The sequence below is a fragment of the Silene latifolia genome, chromosome 2 (assembly GCF_048544455.1).
Source record: "Silene latifolia isolate original U9 population chromosome 2, ASM4854445v1, whole genome shotgun sequence".
NCBI lineage: Eukaryota > Viridiplantae > Streptophyta > Magnoliopsida > Caryophyllales > Caryophyllaceae > Silene > Silene latifolia.
Genome location: NC_133527.1, coordinates 21,493,146 through 21,507,852, shown reverse-complemented (window position 1 = coordinate 21,507,852; position 14,707 = coordinate 21,493,146). Strand labels below are relative to the sequence as shown.

The 14,707-nt window shown below is 34.5% G+C and overlaps 1 long non-coding RNA gene across 1 annotated transcript; it reads right to left on the bottom strand.

The window, feature by feature from the left end:
* Positions 1 to 11,771: 11,771 nt before the first annotated feature.
* On the bottom strand, positions 11,772 to 14,208 carry LOC141628723 (uncharacterized). Its single transcript, XR_012537180.1, has 3 exons — positions 14,075 to 14,208; positions 13,891 to 13,962; positions 11,772 to 11,997 (listed from the first exon to the last, which is right to left on the bottom strand). It is a non-coding gene; the product is annotated as an uncharacterized LOC141628723 (long non-coding RNA).
* Positions 14,209 to 14,707: the final 499 nt, after the last annotated feature.

Genomic DNA, 14,707 nt, shown 5'->3' with positions numbered 1-14,707 from the left:
AACCTTAGTTACAACAATATCATACAAATATTAATCAAGTAGATATTTATAAAAGCGATTATATATTATTATATTAGTGATATTATAATGTTTATTTTAAGACAATCGATAGTATAATAACATTATTTAAGACAAAGTCATAATTAAAAAATAAAATGGGCGCTAAATATACATAAATTTGTTTGTGTCATATAATGATAATCTCTGCACTAAAATAGAAAATTTATGAATTATAATACAATCAAGTGTTGCATAAAAAGATCTTGAATCTACAAACAAATCAATAATGAGCTTTTTTACTTTGATAAATAGTAGAATTAAATCTTTTTAACTTTCAAATATAGGTAATTATTATGCCTCATTACATTTGAGTAACTAAAATACATCATAATTTTTAACCATTAATCAAAATCGCACCAGAAAAAGAAAATATTTTGCATTTGTTTATACATTCTATTGCTCCCTCAATTACATCTTAAAAGTCGTGTTAGGAAAAAAAATGTAATTTAAATCATATCATTTGTATATATTTTAATTATGACAAAAAATGGAAAAAAACGTACGAATATAAATAGATAGTATAATATTTTCTCATTATTAAATCGGGTTGGATATCTAAATAGGTGCAAACAAGATGGTGTACTTTTTCGTGTGTTATTTGTCCCACATTGAAAAATAATGTAGGTGTGGTAAATATACTACATATAAATAGTTGAATTGTCCCACATCAGAAAATTATCATAAGGTGGGGTGATCTTAAAAATTAATTTAGGAAAGTATTATAAATAATATTTTTTTATGTAAAAAATAAAGTGGAGAATCTTTTAATTATTATAAAATTTATTTCCTATATTAGAGCATCCGCAAAGGTGAGACTCCCCATATTTTCTCTTTCCTTTTCTTATTCGTCCACCTCATTTTCCACTAACTTTTCCATTTACCCTCCCCATTTCATAACTACATCTATGAAATAATGGGGTTCCCCAACAAATATTTATATTTAATAATGGACATGGATGATTAGAATTTGTTAAATAAATCGATTATTAAGATTTTAATTAACAATTTTAATTAGTAAATTACATTGTTAATTAATTTATTATTGTTAAGTATTTTTTTATTTTTAAGTAATTGAGTTAATAAGTTGATTAATTCCGAAAATAAGACAAGAAAGATAATTTTTTAAACTTGAATTTAAACACGAGAAAGATAAAACAAACACACTAAATAGATTTGAAGTTACAAACACAATGTTGATTAAGTAAGTCGTTATTTCAATTGTTTTACGATCTCCTACAATGTTGCCATATGTGTTGAACCAAGTCTGTCTGCAATGTGTTGTGAACATCTCTATCCCACGCTATAGCCCTTCTCTGCATATACGATTGCAAACTTAAGTTATTGTAGCGACCCGGTTGTACGGTAAATGACTACGTTCTACCCCCATTAGACGATTCACCAATATGCTCAACATTTACTTGCTCAAATTCCGTTGTATCTTGATAATTTTGGTATGTATCTCGCTCGTCCTCCACAATCATATTATGGAGAATAATACAAGTTAGCATTATTTCCCATAATAGATTTTCATTCTTTATTAGAGACGCCCTTTGTATTATTGCGAAACGTGCTTGTAAAACACCAAAAGCACGTTCGACGTCTTTTCTAACCGACTCTTGACGTTTAGTGAACAACTCGTCTTCCTCGGATAATGGGAGTCGAATAGCAGGCATAAACACAGCCCATTTAGGATATATCCCATCTGTGAGGTAATATCCCATATTGTATGTATGGCCATTTACATTATATGTAACCTCGAGAGCCTTGCCTTGATAGATATTATCAAATACAGGAGAGCGATTCAACACATTAATGTCATTGCAGGCTCCAGGCGTTCCGAAAAACGCATGCCAAATCCACAAGTCACCCGAGGCTACCACTTCTAAGATTACCGTCGCCGACTTATTTCTTCCTTGGGTATGTGAATAATTTAAGAAACAAGATAATTTAGAGTGGATGATTGTTTGGTATTTGTATACTGCATATGTAGCCAAGCTAAGTGCAAACGGCTATTTTGAAACTTCCAACGACTACTTTTTTCTAATTAAGCTAAGTGCAAACTACTACTTTTTTCTAATTAAGCTAAGTGCAAACTGCTACTTTTTTCTAATTAATCTACTGCAATCAGCCATGTGCAAGAATCAAGTACATATTGGCCAACTTTTTTCATTTGGGAAGCTCCTCCAAAAATAGAGGAACCCCAAATGTTGGGGAGCTTAGTGCAATAAGGAGGAGCCTCATATGAGGAAAGAGAGTGTATATGGGGAGGTCCGTTTCCACCTTTGCGGATGCTCTTATATTCAAGTGATGTTTCTAATTTTTATATAAAAAATTTTACATTTCATTTGGCAAAAAAATATCATTAAGAAAATTATGAAAATAACATAATTTAATTCGTGGTAAAAATGATATCATTAGCGTATAGATTTCATATAATTTGTACATATATAAAATTGTGTACTTCTTAGTATGTTATATGTCATTATGTCCCACATTGAAAAATAATGTAGGATTATATAAAAATAATAGAATTGTCTCACATCGAAAGATTAACATAAGATGTATTGGTCTTATGATTATAAATATGAGGCATCCTTGGAACTTAGGTATCAACCTAACATCTTTTGCGTCTCTTAAATGAGATGTTTTGACTTTTGATCATATATAAATAAATGATTAGACATAAGATGTAAATATTAAGACCTTATAACCAATTTTTTAAAACTAAGTTAATTACCCCGTTGCAACGCACGGGCATCCAAACTAGTATTATATTAAAGTTGAAGTCATTGCCACGTGTAATTTAGCAATACAATTCAACATATTCGTTTAAACAATTAGCGTTATCGATATCTCCGTAACAGCCATATAATTCGGATGCATTACCATAAAAGCGCAATAATATATGTTAACTTAAGAAAACTATTAACCAATACTTTCGAATTCAAAAGATTTCCCAAGATGATGAGAAACTTGCCTATTATGCGGATTCAAACTAGCAAGGCAAGTTGAAATCAGTCACCACAAAATCAGCGTGTAAAACAGAAAACGATTTTTCTGTAGCAATATCTACCAAATTTTATGCTATGTTTCGGTATTTACTGTAATACTCTGTATTTTAGTTGGAGTACTCGGTCGAGTACTTGTTTGATACTCGGTCGAGTGTGTGTCACTCGGCCGAGTGCACTTGATCGAATAAACTGGTTCAGCGGGTTTGACGGTTTATATTCTGTTTTGATCAATGGTTTTGTTAATAACGCTTAAGTCATTTCTATTTTCATTTAGCATTTCTAAACTCATTTTTAAACCTAGAGAGACGGAGAGATAGAAGAGATTGGCTAGCCTTTCAATTGATTGGAGATTTCTCCCCTATTTAAACCTTATTCGATTCCCTTAATTGTAAGTCGATTTCATTCAGTTGTTTATGATGTTTTAAAGTCGTCTTCTTCGAATAGTTTGAAAAGAGAGTCATGTTTATTTGAAGTCTAGTTTATGCACATCAAATTTCGTAGCCCAATTCCTTATGGTTTGTTCTAGGTGATTTATTTATCAACATATCCACTACTACAGATACAGGCTATAACAACGGGTAAAAACCGTTGTAAAAACAAAAAGCGGACGTTGTTAAAGCGGCCGTTGTAAAAGGTATTTACAACGGTTAGGTTATTTACGTAAACCGTTGTCGAAAGTATTCACCACGGTTAAAAGCCGTTGTTGTTGCGTGTAAGCCGTTGTGGAAAGTGTTTCAAAAATTTGGTGGGAATAATATAACAACGGTTGTCATATGTATAACCGTTGTTGTAACTTTCCCTCCAAAATTGTTAAGACATTTAACAATGGGTATATGCTACATACCCGTTGTTGAAATTTGTAGTAACAACGGTTCTTTGTTTAAAACCCGTTGTTGTAACTTTCCCTCCAAAATTGTGAAGACTTATAACAACGGTTCTTCGTTTAAAACCCGTTGTTGTAACTTTCCCTCCAAAGTTGTGAAGACCTTTAACAACGGTTCTTCGTTTAAAACTTGTTGTTGAATATTATGCGCGGTATTTGTCAAAGGAGTTCACAACGTTTTTTTGTTTAGTAACCGTTGTGAAAGGTATTCACAACGGTTTTTTTTGTAACCGTTTTTATTACGAACTTCTAATGTTTTTAAAAATTAAATTTGTTTCATGCCATTCAAAAACCTGCACATATCAACAACACCATATACCAGCACCAGCATAAATCACAGCTGGGTTCATCAGAACTCAATAGATTCAATTCAACCACAACAGCAGCATCATATATGTAACACCCCGTATTTTATTAAGATGGATACAATTCTTTTAATTGCTATTTTGAATTTAATTACATCATTTAACGATTTATATATATGCTTAGCTAATTAATTAATTTCATCATAATTCGATACGTTAATTTTAATAATCATTAATAAGTTTATTTAAAGTTAGTTCGAGTTTATTGAAATTAGTTCGAGTTTATTTATTTAATAATTTCCGTTTCTTTACGAGTCCTTATGAAAGTTGTTTTAAGTGAACCCGAGATGGATTTTGGGAACAAAACCGTCCAATTAGCTATTTTGAGCTTATTTCACTAAATTAGCAATTTTTATTAATATCCGTTAGTTTTGTAAAAATCGCTAATAATTCCGATTTAAGCTGATATTGTATTATTTACGTTAACTAGCTGAGTTTATTTTATTTTCACTCATTAAATTTATTTATTATTGATTCCGTTTTATTACTGAAACTTTTACTTAAATCGGTTAAATTTAACTCAAACGGTTTTAATAACGATCGAAGTTTCTTAACGACGAAGAAACGTACGTATAATAAATAGCAGGCTAGCAAAGTCTTGTCTCATTTATAAACAACGACGCCTTCTTTCCTTCTTCTTCCTTCTTTTTCCTTCCTTTTCGTACCTTTCTTTGAATTTTGATCTGTTAATCGACGTTGGTGCTTCGTTCCTTATCCGTTTTCAACTATTTTTGTTCCATAGCGCTCCTTTCGTCGTTCTCGTCAATCCGTTGTAAGTAAAATTCATTTTCGTTATGTATTTTTACAAACCCATTTATATTTTCACTTTATTTATTATAAGACGGTTGTATGTACTAAAATAGACGGTGCAGTAGAAGATTTGTTAGTATGTTTTATAGTTGAGACGGTGTATAATAATATATAGGGATCCTTATGGATGTTAATTAGTCAGTTGTATAGTTGAGACGGTGTATACTGATATGTGGAGATGATTGAGACGGTGTATACTGACCTCTAGGGATCATTTGGGATGCTAGCTAGTAAGTGGTATATTTAAGACGGTGTATGCTGACATGTATGGATTGTTTTGGGTGCTAATTGTTGTCTTTTATATTTGAGACGGTGTATAATGACATGTAGGGTTTGTTTTGGGGCAGTTTGGGATGGATAAATGGTGCCTTTCGGACTGTTTTTAGGGTGTAAGAGTGACCGATGTTGGACGGTTTCTGTGTATTTTTGGGACCGCTATAATGTGTTGAGTAGGCTGTTTCGTGGGGTGGTGAGGGACTATTTTAGGACTGTTTTGAGGTCTCTTTGTGCAGGTTTTTCAGAGTTGTTCATGGATTGTGGTGGGGTTGTTTTGGGATGTTCTGTTGCAAGGTTTTGGGACTATTTTAACGTGATTGAGTGGGCTGATTTTAGAACAGTCAAGCATGGGTTTTAGTGGTGAGATGGGTAGTTGTTTAGGTGGAGTGTTGGAAACAAATGTGGCCTGGTCGTAGCTTAGCAAAGGTGGGCCTTTGCCGTGCCTAGGCAAAGGGCCTAGCTAAGTCACGAGTTTGAGGCCATGCGTAGTTGGTGGTTAGGCCGAGTTTGAGGTTGTCATAATAACTTTTGAGCCGTGTCCATAAATTGTTTTGACGCTAGTTTGGTTTATTTAAAATATAATTAAATTAATTTCCGTCTCATATTTTATATAAAGATAATTCGTTAATATCGTCCTTTCACATAATTATTTTAGGTGGCTCATATGTGGTTGAAGATGAAGAGTAATTTTGGGTTTTAGAAGCTTTCTCAAGTTTATTGCTTGTCTCTTTGCTAGCTTAAGGTAACTATTCCGAGTTACTCGACGAATTAATGTCACATAAATAGTTAATGTGTGCCTGTTGTTTGTTAAGTGTTTAGGTGATTGATAATGTTTTACTTTCATTTTTCACATGATAGAAATTGGAAATAGCATGAGAATAATATAGCGATAAAATTTGTAATTTGGGCCAAAGTAGGCCAAGACTACGAGTGAGCAGTTGACCGAACGAGTTTGGTCAAGCTAGGTTTAAACCAGTCAGCCTCGATTTGACCGATGACCCGTCGCGGGACTCGGGTCGAGGGTTTGTCTTTGAGGTGAGATTGGTTGTTATTGGAAATTTCATGTTATGTCTTGATAATTGTAATTATCATTTCACATGTTGGTTGTTGGATGAATTGGCTGCCTTATACTTCAGTCTTGTTGCCTCTTTGCCATTTTAGTTTGTTCTCATGAATTATGAAATTAACGGTTAGCTGGAGTTTGGATTATTATTGATATTGAGGATATTGTTGGATTGTTCTGCTGAATAGACATTTATATAGCCTTTCACATGATAGAATGTTAGCATTTATGTTGGTAAGTTGGACTCTTTGCCTCTTATGGTTAAGTGGGTGTCTTACTTGTCTTGTGTGGTGTGGGCTAAAGTATTCAAGTCAGGGACTAGCTGGGACTAGGTCCTAGGTGAGTGTTTCGGCCTTCATCATAGATAGGTCTTTATAGTCTTTGACGAGTATATGTTCACTGCTTGATAGCCTTTGTGTTCCTGACTAGTGGATTTATATCCAAGTTGGGGCATGACCTCAGTTACTTATTTTGATAGTAAGTGGTCAGCTTAAGTACTAGCCAACCCTTCGGTGGTGTCCTTAGGGTATTCACTTCACTTTGTTTTAAAAAAAGTTGTGGGTCTTGGGTGCGGTGGTGTGTATCCGCATGTCTAGGTCTCCATGTGATTTTAGGCTAGGGTTGTGTTGTGTCTTGGCCATGTTTTATTAATATTAACCGCTGAGCCAAGATACCGGTTCGATTACCTTCCCTACCTCGTGGTATAGACTCGAGTTATAGAGTGACTATTGACGGTGCTAAGAACTTATGCCTGTCTTTGATATATTGCCCTTTCTTGTATGGTGATTCTATGAATCATAGAAGGTGAGATGCAAGCCGGCTATGGTTGATAGAGTTTGGATTCCTGGATGTTATGTGATTCACATGATAGGGTAGTATGAGTCGGTCTAGTATTCACATGCTAGGACTATGTGTTGTTATATTGTTGTTCACATGATAAGCACGATTGTCTAGCTTCTATATGCTAAGGCATTGTGTGATTCGTATTCATATTTTTATGTTTACATGTTATATTAATTATGACATTTCGTGGCTGGGAGAACTCGGAGTTACTCCCCACTGACTGTGGCTTTCGTATTTGTATAAAATACGAATGACAGGTAGGTGATGCATATATGGGGTACATGGACGAGCTAGCGAGCAAAGTAACCTTGGGACCTAGACTGGTTTTATTTCATTGTGACCCTTAAACCCTTTTTATGTCACATACATTTTAGGGACATATGTCTCCCTTTCTCATATTTGGTTTGTATAACTTTGTTTCGCGACTTTAGCGATGTTTCATTCATGAGATTTATTTCGGACCTTGCATGTTTGACACCTTCCCTTTTGGATATCTTTATAACAGGTTCAGGTTTTAAAAATTACAGGTTTTTACTATAATGAACCTATTACAAACATATCCATGCAGTTTTATTCTAGAATTACGTGTTTACTTTTCCGCAATAAATGAGGGTGTCACAGTTGGTATCAGAGCATATTTGCTCCCGACGCACGTTTGTGCACCCCAATATAAATAACTTGACCTTAAAATAATAAACTTGAGAGATGGGTAAGATGGGTAGACTTAGGACCTTATGTTGTAGTCTCTTTGTGTTTGCTCTTTGTTAGGAACTAACCTGTTTGTTGATTGTCATTTAATAATTGTTGCGTTCTTCGATCACTGACCGTGAGCTTATCTATAGCTAATGGAGTTATTATCCTTATTATAAAAAAAAAAAAAAAATTTGAACTAAAGGTTTTGAAAATATTTTAATGTTTTTCATTGGTTTTAACGTCAATTAGTGTTAAAGCTTGTTATTGGAGACGTCTGATAATTAGTTTTATCATTTGTTGGTGTAAAAATGTATTTTTATGTCTTTGAATTGGAATATTGATATTCTTGAGTGATCGCCAAGAGTATCTCCGTTCCATTGAAAGGACACTTATATTTTACGAAGATCAAGATTTAGTGCCGATTGCTGAGGATTGAAGATTTGTTCCAACCTTTGAAGAATGCTTTTACTTCCTTGAAGATGTTTCTCGTTCTTTTTGTATCTCGCCTTATTCTTAATCTCTTGGTGCTTATCCTCCTTCTAAACTCCCTTCAGTTTTACTTTAAAAGCTACGCTTATACTCCTAACTTGTCTTTTGTTCCTTGCTTATCCTCCCTTAACGCCATTTGATAGTACTCTTTCTTGTGAGGAATGTTGACCTGGGTTGGAAAATTCGACTTTTGAGGAGATTGTTTGTGTCTGACCCTTAACCCTGGCTTTGAGAAGTCGTGATGTTAGAAAGACTTAGGTAAGGTGATGAGACATACTTAGTGATTCTTATACCTAGTTCCTTGACTAAGTAAGTCGAGTTGTGATTGGCTTCCATAATCACTTTGGACATGAGAGTTTGATAATGGGTATGACCATATGAGAAAAGCTAATGTGGGATTATTAGTTGGCTCTTGAGAGTTCTTGAGTTGAGAGAGATTTAGTATTGAGAAGAATTTGTTAACCCTATAGTTGTATAGACCTTGAGGTCGCATTGAGCACTTGAGATGATGGGATGATGTCGTAGCTGAGTGTAGCTGAGTGTAGTTCCGCTTTTGCGAATCCTTGATAAGTAAAAGGATAGAGAAACTTGAGATCCTATTGATTTTTCAGATTTTGGGGTTGGTATGTTACTACCTTGTTTTGAAATGAGAACCTTGTGGAATATTTGAGGAACCTTCTCTTGGAGTTTAGAGCTTGGTATTGGGATTCTTGATTGAAGGTTTACCTTTTTGAGAAACCCATAGTTGACACTAGTTGGATACGAATATATCTTTGTTGGAAGCCTTGACCTTAGGCTTGTGAAAGTTGTTTCTGGATGTTTGAGGATTTGGAGCGATGAAATCACACTTATAGTGGAGTACCTTGTTTCAGGGAATAGATTAGGATGAGGTAATATAAGCGATTGAGGAAAACCTTGGGAGTGATGTGGTTATGAGTTTTGTTGTTAGGAAATTTTCTAACCGTTTTGAGTGATGTTGTTGTTTGAGATAAGAGTGTCTGGCGTTTCTTTGTTGTTTAATTTTCCATTTCTCCTCGTTCATAAGCGTTACCGTTCATACCTCATTTCCTTGCTTCATCTTGCTCCTCCTTTAAATTTGACACTCGTATCTTGTGAAACTATATCTTTGACATCCTTGTAATTTTGACTTCAATTTTTACCCTATGAAAGTCATTATAGCTCTCTTGTGGCTTAAGTTTGAGCTCTCTTAACATACTTTGTTTTTATGCTATCTAAGTTACTTTCCTTTTTGTACAATTTCTAAATATTTCAAGCTACCATTTTTGGTTCGTTGCTAAAATTTTATGTTACTATTACAAAATTTTCCCTACTTGTAAAGATTTGGAAAAATGAAAATTCGATTTAATTCTCTAATTGCTCTTTGAGTATAGACTTCTTTATCATAGTTTTGAGTTGCTAAACCTGAGATTTTTGTAAATTTTATCCAATTTCTATTCACTTTGATCTAATTATGATGCTTTTGTCAAAGTTTAGTGCTACACTTTCAGGGATTTGACCCCCAACTGGGTTTAAAAGTGAAACCTTTATTTCTATTTTGGCTTTTTGCAAAAGAAAATTTGGGTAAATTACCTTTTCTTTTGATTTTAACGTTGATCGGATGTTAGAACTCGTTATTAGAAACGTTTAATAACTTGTTCTACTCTTGTCGACGAGTGATTTTCGGTTTTAAATTTGTCTTTGACTTGGAAAGTTAGCGCTCTTGTGTGCACGACAAGGGCAATTTCGTTCCATGAATGAGACTTATACATTTGAAAACTTTTCATTAATGTTTCTGAAAGTATTTTGATTTTCGATTTATACAAATTATTTGCCTTTGACCTTATCTTGGATTTGGAATGTGATGTTCTTGAATGCGCAACGAGAACACTTCCGTTCCTCGATGAGAATCGGTTCTCATTGGAAAATTTTATTTGAAACTTTTGAAAGAATTTTGATTCTTACGTTAAGTGACCTTTTAAATGTTTTGGTTACCGATTCCAATTTCAGTTTTATTTTTATAACCTTTCATTTATACTTTCAAGTTTCGAGGACGAAACTTTTTAAAAGATGGGGTGATTGTAACACCCCGTATTTTATTAAGATGGATAAAATTCTTTTAATTGCTATTTTGAATTTAATTACATCATTTAACGATTTATATATATGCTTAGATAATTAATTAATTTTATCATAATTCGATACGTTAATTTTAATAATCATTAATAAGTTTATTTAAAGTTAGTTCGAGTTTATTGAAATTAGTTCGAGTTTATTTATTTAATAATTTCCGTTTCTTTACGAGTCCTTATGAAAGTTGTTTTAAGTGAACCCGAGATGGATTTTGGGAACAAAACCGTCCAATTAGCTATTTTGAGCTTATTTCACTAAATTAGCAATTTTTATTAATATCCGTTAGTTTTGTAAAAATCGCTAATAATTCCGATTTAAGCTGATATTGTATTATTTACGTTAACTAGCTGAGTTTATTTTATTTTCACTCATTAAATTTATTTATTATTGATTCCGTTTTATTACTGAAACTTTTACTTAAATCGGTTAAATTTAACTCGAAACGGTTTTAATAACGATCGAAGTTTCTTAACGACGAAGAAACGTACGTATAATAAATAGCATGCTAGCAGGCTGCTGTCTCATTTATAAACAACGCACGCGTCTTCTTTCTTCTTCTTCCTTCTTTTTCCTTCCTTTTCGTACCTTTCTTTGAATTTTGATCTGTTAATCGACGTCGGTGCTTCGTTCCTTATCCGTTTTCAACTATTTTTGTTCCATAGCGCTCCTTTCGTCGTTCTCGTCAATCCGTTGTAAGTAAAATTCATTTTCGTTATGTATTTTTACAAACCCATTTATATTTTCAGCTTTATTTATTATAAGACGGTTGTATGTACTAAAATAGACGGTCTGGTAGAAGATTTGTTAGTATGTTTTATAGTTGAGACGGTGTATAATTATATATAGGGATCCTTATGGATGTTAATTAGTCAGTTGTATAGTTGAGACGGTGTATACTGATATGTGGAGATGATTGAGATGGTGTATACTGACCTCTAGGGATCATTTGGGATGCTAGCTAGTAAGTGGTATATTTAAGACGGTGTATGCTGACATGTATGGATTGTTTTGGGTGCTAATTGTTGTCTTTTATATTTGAGACGGTGTATACTGACATGTAGGGTTTGTTTTGGGGCAGTTTGGGATGGATAAATTGTGACACCCCTCGATAGGGCATCAAAATTAAAGCGGAAAATACGAGATTTTTAAAACCTTTTTAAAAGCTTAAAGTGCGAAATCCACCATAAGCGATCAAACAAAAATGAAAAGAAAGATAATTAAGTTTTACAATTTAAAACAAGTGCGATGGGGAAAAGATATCCCACGAATAAACACAAGTCTAACGATAGGTGAGTCTAAGCAACCTATAACTAAGGTCCAAGGGTCAACGTTCTCGCTAGCTCACACGTCTTCCCCATAATCTGCATCACAAACCTGTCATTCATGTAAACATGAACGCCATACGATCGATGGGGAGTAACTCAGGGTTCTCCCAGCCACCATATGTCAAAATGCACATAAGCAAGAACTTAATTAACATATTGATCATGCATCATACTTGAATAATATGAACAAGGGAATATAAACGATCATCATAATGAGATAGACATATTGCGTTATATTAAACATGCATTCAAGGTAACCAAAACATGGATATGAGATTAGACATCGAATCATATGAAGAAGGTAAACAACGGATCAATTTAATAGAAAATACATGGATAGAAACCAATAGCCATTACTTTGAAAACCTCTTAACAACCATAGCACGAGACGTGGCTACTAATGTCACATTCATACTTATGGCTTACATCTCACCATAAGAACGGATGGGAACATCGATCCCGGCGATCATATCGCAACTAGGGGCTTACATCTCACCACTAGTATCCGATAGGACCAAGACACTCACAACAATCATAGAAGACGTGCACTCTCGTATATAAGAACACACCAATGACCGTAACAAGTAAAACATTTACAAAGGCTTTGACTCAAACAAGACAAACCCCTAGACTCCAACCTCCTGGTAGGACGACGATCATAATACGGTCCTAGTCTAAATCTGGCCAGACTCTCGGGATGGACGACACCCGATTCGACATACAATCCCAAATCGTATCCAAGACTCGATCCATGACACCTAGCCGTGCCCCAAGGTCGAGTAACCCCAATCGGAACAATGGTACCTAGCCGTACCCCAAGGTCCGAAGAGGCGGAAGGAAGATAGCCCAACTCGGAAACAATGGCACCTAATCGTGACCCAATGTCCGAGGGCAAATAAATAAGGAATGTCGAGTAGTCGCACAATGTAAAATGTCACACTCCGATCACAAGTACGAGTAACAATAGTTTGCATGAACATAACATCAATAAGTCTTATATTAACCAAATACCAATAAGGAAGAAGATACATGCATAAACCATTGATCATTAGAGGTTACAAGTGAAAAGGAGCTCACGGGGGACTCCCAAAATGGTCAAGAGACCTAATGCACGGCCACCGGCCGGGACAACAAGCCAAAATCAAAATTTAAATAAAACTTACAAGTGTACTCCCAAATGGTCAAGAGACCGACCGCGCCACACCCTACTGGGACTACAACCAAATTTCAAAACTCTCATAAATCCTTGATGCACTCCCAGTAGGTCACACCCTATTGCTGCAGTCACCCTACTGAATACACCAAATTTCCAAAAACACAAAAACCTTCAAACTTGATGTACTCCCACCCACCACCACCTTCAGGTCACCCTACTGAATACAACCAATTTTCCAAAAACACATAAAACCTTCAATGTACTCCCACTGGGTCACATTCCGGCCGGGCACACCCTACTGAATACGCCCAAAACTCAAAATCACCTAAAATCCTCGGTGTACTCCCACTAGGTCAAGAGACCCGCCACGGCCACCCTACTGACTACAAATTTTTCTAAAATATGCTCAAAACTTACAGAAACTCCCACCGGTCAAGAGACCGCCACGGCACCCTACTGGGGGACTACAAACACACGGGTTCAATGCAAAACACTTCCAAACCATTTGAAACCAACAAAAATCGTTTCCCATCAATTGTTTACGTATCCTAGCATGATTCTAACTCGGAAAACAACATATTTGAGCATGTGAATGGGTAATTTCGGATTCAAGAGATGTAGCATGAGATTTTCATCCAAACATGTGAGAATTGCAAACAAGCATGATATTCAACATCCAAATTAGCACCAATCATGAAAGATACAACTTTTAACATTCATATGAGATTATAACTACATAAAACCACACAATTCTAACATAAAAGTCGAGTAACCCATCACCGTTACCTTTTTGCTCTTAATCTCTAATGTAATCGTCTCACAAGCAAGAATCCACTTCCGGGCCAACTAACCTTTCTCCTAAACATAAGAAAACACAAAATAAGACTAAAAATCGAAACTAGAAAAAGGGTACCATATAGAGGATGGCTCGACAGCCCCAATAATGGAGGAAAGTCGGATCTTTTCTTACCTAGAAAGAAGGAGGGCGATGAGAGGAAGAGATAGACGCGAAAATCACTTGAATCGGATAAGAATTGAGCAAATTATGGTGTTTTGAAGATTTGTAAGATAGATGTATAAAAATGGTGAGGGTTGTTGAAGATGAATTTCAAAAAAATGAAGAGGGAGATGAAGTTGTGAGGTGTTAGGTGAGGGTTTTATGAAAAGAAAAGAGAAGGAGAAAAGGCCCATAAGTTATAAAAAGCCCAACAACTCAAATTGAGTCGGTTTAAAATAGAATTTTCGTCTCAAGCCCACTATAACTCAAGACGGGAGATATTATTATTATTATCATTATTATCCGACCAAAATATTTATTTTGTATAACTTAAGCTTTAAAAATATAATATTTATAAAAATCATGTTTAATAATGAAATTAATTAAATTAAATAATTAAAATATAAATAAGACAATGAAACGGTTAATTAAATTATAATTGCCAAAATAGAAAATTCGCGGGTGTTACAATCACCCCATCTTTTAAAAAGTTTCGTCCTCGAAACTTGAAAATGGAAATGAAATGTCGTATAAAATAAAACCGAAATTTTGAAATCGGTAAACAAAACATTAAAAGGTTACTTATCGTAAGAATCAAAATCCTTT